We start from the raw sequence: 10,236 nt of genomic DNA, 5'->3' as shown, positions 1-10,236 counted from the left end.
AGAAAGTGGGTTTGTGGTGCCAGGTGCTTGCACCATTTGCCTGATTTTTCTGTCCTGGGTTGTGGATTTGGTGATTTTACTCAACATTTTGTTTACTTACACAATTAACTAATCAGTACAGCAGCTGTGGGAAGCGACCTCAAGGTGTTGCCTAGCAACTTGTGCGCTGTGGTCTGGCTTCACGCTTGATGTGTGCGACTTACTGCAGCAGTAAAACTGTCTTCCCAACATCTCTGATTTGTGCCTCTCCAGGCCTTATGAGTGTTTGAGGTCCATAACAGCACACAAACAGCAAACAGTTAGACAGCACACTCTTAAATCCAATAACAGTGCGCACACACATACACACGCACCCAACCTCTGCATTGTCACAATTTTCCGGATTCAGCTCTGACCTTTGCATTAATAATACGAAACAAAGAGACAGCTCGAGCCGAGATGATGTCCTCATATACCGGCGAATGATTTCAGTAAGCAGCACATAATTCTGTGCTATGGAGCATAAAAAATAAAGAGCTATTATTGCATTCCCCGCAAGCCGTAATCACATTTACTGGGCTTTGCTCGCAGTTGGACTTGCTTACAATGCGATACGCTCAAATTAATGAGCAACTGCAGAATCAAATGATCTGTAGATAGATGAGGTTTCAGCGCTTGGCTAAACGACTCGTAATAAATAACCCTAGCCCATAGGTTAACTGAGAATTAAAGGGCTATTTTATTGCATTTGGATGTTATAGCTGGCTCTGTCAATAGAAAATGCTTAAGTGATGCACTGTTGACCTTAACGCTTCTACCGAGATGTTGCCCATGTACGTTTGGATCCAGTAAGGTCACTTCCCCTAATTGAATTCCCTGGAAACCCTTCTGAGAACATTTGCGGTTGCCATTTCACTCAATTTACTGCAGAACGAGAACGAAAGCCCCTCAAGCGGTCCAGAAACCCAAGGAGATTCATTTTGAAGTTTGCATTAAGTAAGAGAGAGAGAAGAAGAACCATGCGGATCCATGCAGTTCAAACCCTCTGTTTCCTGTCTAGAAGCTTCTCCTTCGATGGGCGTCCCTGCTGTGACTGGCACTGTGCGCTGACTGACAAATGGGAGTCGTTCGAGAAATTCCTTCTGGCTTTATCCCCAGTCAGCCTCGGCTGTTTTATTTGGAGATTACAGCGCTTGTTGATGTGATACTCTGTTCCGACATCAAAGTTTGACTGATCTCGCAGGCAGTGTTGAAATCATCCTGTTAAAAACCTTTCTGAGCTCCGGCTGTAAGGTCCCAGGCGGTTTTGCGGCTTCTTTTTTTTTGAGGTGTTCCCACGTAATCAAACATCTTATCTTTGATGAGAACAATTACGAATGGACCGCAGAGCTCACAAACAACAACAAAATGATGAGTGAGAAGACAAGAATTTGAATAGTCTTATTCACACTCCCATGAGCCAGTGATGTTGTATAGTCAGGAATGCTGTAGATCCTCCCTCAATGCCAACGAACAGAAGAAGAATGCAATGCCAACAGCACCTCCTGTCAGCAGTGAATTCCACCAGTGACGTCCAAAACTGTCAAAATAGAAAGAGAGAAAATCACAAATTAAAAGTCTTGAATATCTCAGTTGGTTCTCCCAGACAGCAATTAGAGCAAATCGAGTTTTGTTTCCTCTAGAGTTTCAGAAGATATCTCAATAATGTCACACACTGTACTCAAATTCACCAACACACCAAAGTCTAAACGCATATAAAATTCTCTCCTCCAAAAATTCTCATCCTGTTTCTCCAAGAACAAATTATCTGAGCTATATACCATTATATTCTCAATATGTCGATAATTGTTACATTTGTGTCTATTTTTATTTCTCCTGTAAGAAATATCTTCAATTTCTTATGTGAAACACACAAAAAAACAATGCAATTACAATGGATGCCAAAACAACATTGGACCCAATTGACATTCATTGCATGGCCAAAACATTTATTTTCCCAATTTTTGGGAGAATTATCCCATTAAACGAAACATGACTAGAAATGAAAACATAACTCCTGAGCCATTAAAGAGCAACCTTTAAGCAATAGAATTAAAATATATTTAAAATTTGCTGACACTCATATGATTCTAATTGTGTCTTTAACCCAACATCCCTGTATTTATTGCCATTGAATTACAATACAGAGAAGATTACATGTTTGTTGATCCTCTTCAATACTGCTAATCCCAACAAACGTGCTGATACAATCACCTTGCTGTGATCACTACAGAAATCAAAGCTGACTTATCTTTCTGTGGCCTAATGCATGAAGGATCAGGGGTCTGTATTTAGAAATAATCAAATGAATTGTTGTGTAAAACATTCATTTGAAGCATACTGACGGTATGACGGATGAAACAAATCCCGTTACTGTCGCTCTGTCAGCGCAGTCGGTACATCTCCAGATTTGACATGTGTCATGCCGGTGCACTTTTCTCTTGTGTCCATAGCAACCAAGCACATCGTAGGATCTACTGCAGTGACAGCTGATTGGTGATAGCGCTCTGATGTTGCGTTGACTCCTCTCATGATTTGAACCTGAGAATTGATTATCATCAGTGAAGTGGAAGGAAAGCATCAGCTATCAGTTTTCACTGTACTGGAAAAATTGTGATTTCACATGTAAGTCCTCCTCACAGGTTATGGAAATATATTTACTTCATTCACTTGAACATGGCATGAGGTCAAGACTGTTTGCAGAATCATTTTAAACGCTACATTAAATGTTAATGTAATTAGTGGTGTTTGCTAAAGCTCATAATTTGAGTTAACAAACCATACTTATGAAATCTTGATGTTTAAATCCCAACCATCTAAAACCCTCCTAAGAACACCTTAGCAACCTCATACCAATTTGCTAAAAACCATTTAGAACACCTTTGCGACCACAAAGCAATTCCCTGCCAACTGCCCACAACACTAGCACTGCGGCAGTGAGATTTGTGCAGGCAAGCGCCACTCATATTTTGGGCAGAAAATATAAAAGTCTAGTTAATTATACAGAAATTCCAACGAGAGGCCAAATGCCAACCCTTCCCTCTGAGACATGACCTGTGTCTGCTGCAGACCACTATTTTTACATCATTTTCAATTATCATCTAAAACAGGCCAGAGCCCCTGAGGAAAGGAGCCCGATGATTTCCATGCCAAGTCCTTTTTATGGAGACACACTGCAGTTTTCCACTTTCCCCTTTTTTAGTGGCTGATGCAAGGGAACAGCATGGCATTCATGAATGTGAAAGGTAAGCAGAGTAATATTAAGTCTAGCATCACTATTATTATTACGCAGAACATTGCAAGGCAACGGCAAGGCCATGGGTTTGATTCCCATGGAATGCATGGACTGATAAATTGTATACCATGAAAGCAATGTAATCACTTTGGATAAAAACATCTTGCAAATGCACGAATGTTATTATTTAAAATTCATAATTTTACACCGTGTCTACACAAGATGTGAGTGGCGCGATATAAGCAAATAGAACCCATTATAATCAGTGATTCTGTCTACACTAGATGTGGTGCGGCGTGACATGACAAAATCCAGATAGTATATGAATGAGGTATTTATATAGTGTTATACTACTGTATGTACTACTGTACACCCAAAGCGATTTACAATCATATCTCCCCTCAACCACCACCGATGTGCGGCATCCACTTGGATGATCCGACGGCAGCCACAGAACAACGGCGCCAGTGCGCTCACCACATGCCAGCTATAGGTGGAGAGAGGAGAGAGCCAACTCAAGGGATGGGGATTATTATTGATTGATAAAGGCCAATGGAGGGAATTTGGCCAGGACACCAGGGTTACACCCCTACTCTTTACGAGAAGTGCTAGGGGAACAAATGGATTTGCAACGGTCCAGTGTACACAGCCTCAAGCTGTTGCGGCACGGTCCAACGCACGGTGTCCAACACAACATCTAGAGACTGTCTACACTGGACGTGACAATGCGACCATTGCAAATTAATTTGTCCTTCCTATGAGAAGTATCACTAGTGGTTGAAGTGCTTCATATTAAATTGAAGCCATCTGACTTATGGTTTAAAAATTATTTAAAACAATTCAAATGTAGCATGTAACTAGCCATATAAGGACCAGAATACCATATCATCTCTTTGACTTTGTTCAGTAAGCAACCACCTAAAAACACCCAGAATATCCTAGTAACCACATGTTAGTAATCACATAGCAAAGATCCTGCCAAGCGCCCACAACACATAAACCACTTTTTTTAGACAATGTAATAATTACTTCTGCATTTCTAGTACTCACATATTTGCCATATTTCTAACATCAATGAAAAGTGAATATGGAGGGGACGAGCCCTCAGATTCCTTCTGCTAAATGTTTTTGAATGCTTGAATGCATAAAGGCATGATAAAGTGCCATTGTCCAGGATAATTACTTTAGAAAAGTGCTCTTGTTATGCACTAAATGCTGCAAAGTTTAGTGTGACACTGCCTTAATGATTTGAGACTCAGGGGGTTCATCAAAGTGGCCTGGGCTCACGGAATGACTGACAGATAAATTAATGTTGTCAAGTATAGGAGATGAATGATACAATCCCCTTTGAGCCATTGCTGCAGGGCTGAAGGATGAGACAGCCCTCTTCTGAGGTTTTGGCCTTTCATCCCATCAACTCGACATCCGTGGAACTCACTCAAAGACAGCAACAATGCTTAAAAACAAACACAAGGGAAAAGGGACTTAAGAGGTTTTAGAAGGTTTTGCCGAAGTACCTCTGAAGTGGAGCAGCAGCTATTAAGACACGACGTACTGACTTTTGAAAAACCCCATCGATACATAAAAAAAGAGATTTGGGTAGTAGGCTCGAATAGGTCTATTGCACCTTTATTAAAATTCCACGGCTTTCTCAGTTGGAATACTAAGCAGTTACTCATGGGAAATCAGATTGTGAGAACTTCCTTTTAAGAGAATAGCTGTGAAGATAATCCCAGTAGCTTCTAACACGGCTGGAAAAGTTCACCAGCTACGTGCTACATGCTAGTTGTCCTAATCAAAGTGCTTGCTGAAACCTCTCTCTTCTTAGTTTTAGTGTTCATTTTTGCCACTGCACGGTGTAATAGCGCTTCTCGTTTATTTTGAATTCTATTTGGACTTCCTTCCTTAAAAATTTAATAAGGAGCTTGCTAGTAAGGCTGCATGGTGTGCATGTTATTCTAATCTTAAAGAAACAGTTACCCAAAAGTACAAATAATTTTTATCCACCCTCATGTAGTTATATTCTTTCTTCTGTGGCACACAATGGGACAAATTCAGAAGAATGCAATACAACAAACGGGAAGCAAAGCTTTTAAACTTCATAAAAAGACAAAGGTGGCCCAAATGACTCAGGCCTGATTTGTGAATGAATCATTCTTTTGTGACAGATCTTTTCAATGAATCATTTGATCCAGTTCACAAAACAATTCTGAATGATTAATTCATGAATCGAGGAAAAACAAAACAAACAAAAAACCTAGCATTAGCTCAACCGATGGTGTTAGGAATGAGACTTCCTGTTTGTTTTAACAATGGCAGAAGTGGGAAGTATTTTGGAAGACTGAAAATAATAATAATACACAGTACAGCTTTAAACAGCTGAATTCTATTGAGTTTAGGTTGCGCTGAGTGTTTCCATTCCTCCAAGTTGAGAGTTAGTATTCTCCAGCACCAAGGTGGATAAGCAACAGTGCATTACTAATGCAATCTTGTAAAGATTGAAAAATACACATTTCTCCAGACAATTTCCTCATGCCTGGTGCTTCCCTCCAAAAACAAACCATTCTCATCCACTGAAAAAACCCAAAGGGGACCATTTCAGACTTAGCACAAACCCTACGGTCAGTCCCCGAATGCTCCATTCGTCCCAGATGGCTGGAGACTTCCTTGGCGCTCCCTGTGAGCCATGTGTTATCTTTTTCTAATTGCTAGTTTATGTTTTAACACTTGAGTCGGTCACAGCTCATTCCAAACGGCTTCGCTTCTAATGACTTTACACCCCTCGATGACGACGGAGTTGCACTGCGTCGTAAATCACAGTAATTAAACTTACTCGTCATCACAGATGAGATGGAGATGGAGGTTGAGGAGATGGGGAAATGGCCATCATTTGTCGACATTTGGTTTCTGATTTACAGCGTGTCAAATGTAATATTGGGCGTTGATGATGCCGTGTCAAATCCAATTGAGTGTCCATTACCTCACCATAAACATAATAAAGGGGGCAACACAAGGAAATGGCTCTTGACACAGAAACATAACAATCAATCATGATAAAATGGGCTTGTACATTCATGTTCTCTATGTGTATTAAATTACGGAATATTTATCTGCCAGTATATAGTGAGATTTCATCAGGATTAGTGTTCGGGGGCTCTCAAAGGCAGTTCTGCTCTCTGCAGCTGTGCTGTAGCCCAATATTGAAGTCCCACTGGCTCTTGGCAGGCTGGAGAGAGAGCTTGTGGCTAAATCCCTCCCTGGGCGACCGCTGTGCCCTCACCCTGACCCAGGACGCCATGGTCATAATACCCCTTATATGTCTACTGCAAAGGGAAATCGTTCCTTCCATTCCCAAAAGAATGTCTAGTAAATTCACACTTGGTTGCTTGGTCCAATCTACTCCATCCCTACCGGTCTTGTTTCACATTGTACCTACTACAGTACATTCTTAAAAATAAAGTTTTCAAAGGGGATTTGGGAGCAATGCAATTGAAAGACAGTTTTTGCCTCCCCAAAGAGCCTTTCAGAGAGCAGGTCGAACCGTTATTTTCTTACTTTATAGAACATTTTATTCTAAAGAACCTTTTGTGCAATGTAAAGGTTACATGGAGGTTCTTTATTACACCATAGCTGATAGTAAAACAACTTTATTTTCAAAAGTGAAAAACAGACGTTATTGTGTGTGTTTGTCTAGTAAATGAACACTTGGTTGCCTGATCCAAACCAGTTCCAAACCAGACAATTCTATCTACTTCTCCCTACCGGCATTGTTTCATATTATACCTACATTCTTAAGAATAAAGCTTCCAAAAGGGATTTTGCAGTGAGAATAATAACCTATCAGTGAACAGTTCTTAAAAGAACCATTATTTTCCGATCTACAGAACCCTTTTTTCACTATAAAGAACCTTTTGTACAATGTAAAGGTTCCATGGATATTAAAGGTTCCTCATGGAAACATTAATGCTAATAAAAACCCTTTTCTTCCAAGAGGGACTTCATTGAGGTGTTTGACAACAAATTTACCATGACAACATGACATGCACGGAAGAGCACTTGTGTTTGTCTGCCGCAGATGCTCTGCGAGAGAAGCTAAGCTGATTATGCTATTCGCTAATTATAGTCATCAAAAGCTTCACCTTTTCAACTGGACTTGAGTTCAGAAAACTGCTTTCATTGAACCAAATACATTAAGCAAAATCTTTGTTCGCAGACTGTATAACGTTTTACAATCTCCAATGCATTTTTGACTTTAATACACAAAGTAGAACTCAAGATGTTGAATGTCAACTGAAGTAAATGTAAATTATTAGCACAATAATTACATGTGAGAAGAGTCTCACAGCTGCAGTAAAATCACATACTGGAGACGCAAGAATTAGAACTAGTTACTTTTGTCCAAATTAAATGAGCACAATGACGCCAGGGGCGATTTAATCAAAGCGAAATAAAAGACAACTCATTTCTTGCATTGCAAATTATCCTGCCCACCCACAATGCTAAACTTCATATCAGCGAGGCAAGCCAAGCCAAGCAGAACAGACAGCTGAGATGAAAGTGACATAAGATGAAATCGAGTTAATAGCCTTCCAGTTACCCAAGTTTCTGGATCTCATTACCTCCTCCTAGTCAGTGAGTGTAAAAGTTAGCTTGAGTCTTGTAAAGTTAACTGCTCTTATTGGTGTTTCTCAGTGGCTGCTGGGGATTAATGGCCAATTCCTGCTGCGGGATACTGACCCGTGTTTCACTTCCTCTGAGCAATGTCACTTCTATTGAGGGTAAAGTGAGGACGACTGTGCTAATAAGATTTTATCTGAGCTTCCCTCATCAAATACTAGATCACATCTTACAGTCTTCACCGAGGCAGAAGTACATGCAATGCACCTACAGTATATATAAAGTACAAAGGGAGAAAGGAAAAGAAAGATCAAGAAATGAGCATCATAAACTGAGAATTACGCTTTGAGATGTCCTTCCAATGTCCTCAGCGTTTCTGATGATGGAGCGCGCTTGTAAAATAAAAATAAACTACCAAAATAAAAAATTAAAAATCATAATTTGACATACCTACCATTTCATATAATTTGGTTATATTGGTACTTTTAATAAAAAGTGTTACAATAGTTACTTTCACGTCACTTTCTGACTATCACATTCTCTCTCCTTCAGAACAGCAGTGCAATGCTTTACTAGCAAAGTATTTTCATTTAAAGTGTTTTTTGACAAGTGTTTGTTCCTAAACAAAAATTGCATGTAATGACTTTACCTCTAAAGATGTCACGTCGCTTGCAGTACAGCTTAGTTACGTCTGTTGGAGGACCATCAGAAGTTAGCAGATATTAAGCAGAGAGTCTGCTAAGATTCTAATGAGAGTTGACATGCAGTTACTTATACTTAGTAGATTGGATTATCGAAAAAAAATGTTACCTCTGAATAAACTACCAATCTAAAACAGTTTATTTATACAAACACATTAGATAAAAGGTGCTTGGAGGAACTTATGGCCGTGACACACCAAACCGACATAAAAGAAATGAAGCCTACCGCAAGTTCTGCCAGGAAGACTCAATCGTTCACGTCACTTATTACCTTCTCATCTATCCAATCATATCCTAATAGCCAGCATAAAAGGGTGGTTCTTACACTTGTCTGAGTTTGCAGATGCTGTCGCTTCTGTCGCATAACTTATTCTCGTGCACTGACACATTGGCCAAGCTGAACAGCCAATCGGAGTCTCCTCTCTCACCGAGCTCAACATGCTAAATCGCCCAAAATACCCCAGATGATGTGCTAATGGTGCAGAACAAACTGCAAAAACTGGTTCGTTCGACACTCAACAATGGCCGACCGTCGGCTTGGTGTGTCATGGCCTTTAGAAGCTCTCTATTGAAACCAACATCTAGACAAGAGCTGATATCACAGCCAGCCTGTGTTTGACCTATTGAAGCATCATTATCATCATTCTGATTATGTTTCGGCCTCCCAAATGATCAGTCCTCGCATCTCCAGATGCTCTCGGTACACTGAACAAAAGAGCTTGACCAAGGGCAAACCAGCTTCCTCCACTTCAACTCACAGAGAAATCTATAGTACTGTAACTCTGTGTAAACCTTCAAAGATGATCACATTACTTTTGAAACCCTGATCTAACATCACTCACAGTCTTGTCAGGCGGTTGATTCGATGACAAAATCTAGCGCTGGCTTTTAATTGTCGCCATCTGCCTTTTCAGGCCTCATTAGAATGGCGTTCGATCGGACTGTGATACGCCGCATCCTGCCTCTCTCGCAGGAAAATTCACAAGCATTCAACTTTTGGCCTGCTTTCAGGGTTGTAGATATCATATCAAATTAAATTCCTTAATTAACATCCTTCGGGGGTGAACAATTAAACATCATTTCAGAATCGACCTCAGTTGACTTAGCAGGAAAAACTCGACGCCAAGAGCTCAAACGCGGCCTGCTGTGTTGTACCCATATATTTCAACATGCTAGGACTCAAACAGCGGTGGGGGGTGCGGTTTTGGCTGGCTGTGGAGGTTTGTCTGGTGTGACACGCTGCTCTATTATCCCAGAATAGAACACTTGAAGCTAATTATCGCTGTGTGAGCACAGTGGGCCCTAAGGGGGCCGGTTCCTCAACTTTAGATGTGTGAGTAATGTAGAGGAAGGCTTCAGCTAATCTCTAAAGAACTGACACTCCGATACAGAGCAGCAGTATTTTGTGATGCTCAGCACAGCCAAACTGGGCCACAGGCGGGCAGGGCACTGAAATGAGAGGAGTAAATATTTGTTCGCTCGTACTTACTGTAACCAATTATTCAAACCACAAGATAAAGCAGGTTATAAAAACAGAGAAATTAGTAATGCATAAACGTTATTGGAGCTCAACAAATGCAAAACAATGTAATGTAAAACTACAATTTAAATGTGCAAATTTATATATTCACCAGTTATATAGTGGTTTTGGTGAAAACATGGAAT

The sequence above is a fragment of the Phoxinus phoxinus genome, assembly GCF_949152265.1.
Source record: "Phoxinus phoxinus genome assembly, chromosome: 9".
Taxonomy (NCBI): Eukaryota; Metazoa; Chordata; class Actinopteri; order Cypriniformes; family Leuciscidae; genus Phoxinus; species Phoxinus phoxinus.
Note: the sequence above shows the minus strand (reverse complement) of the source record.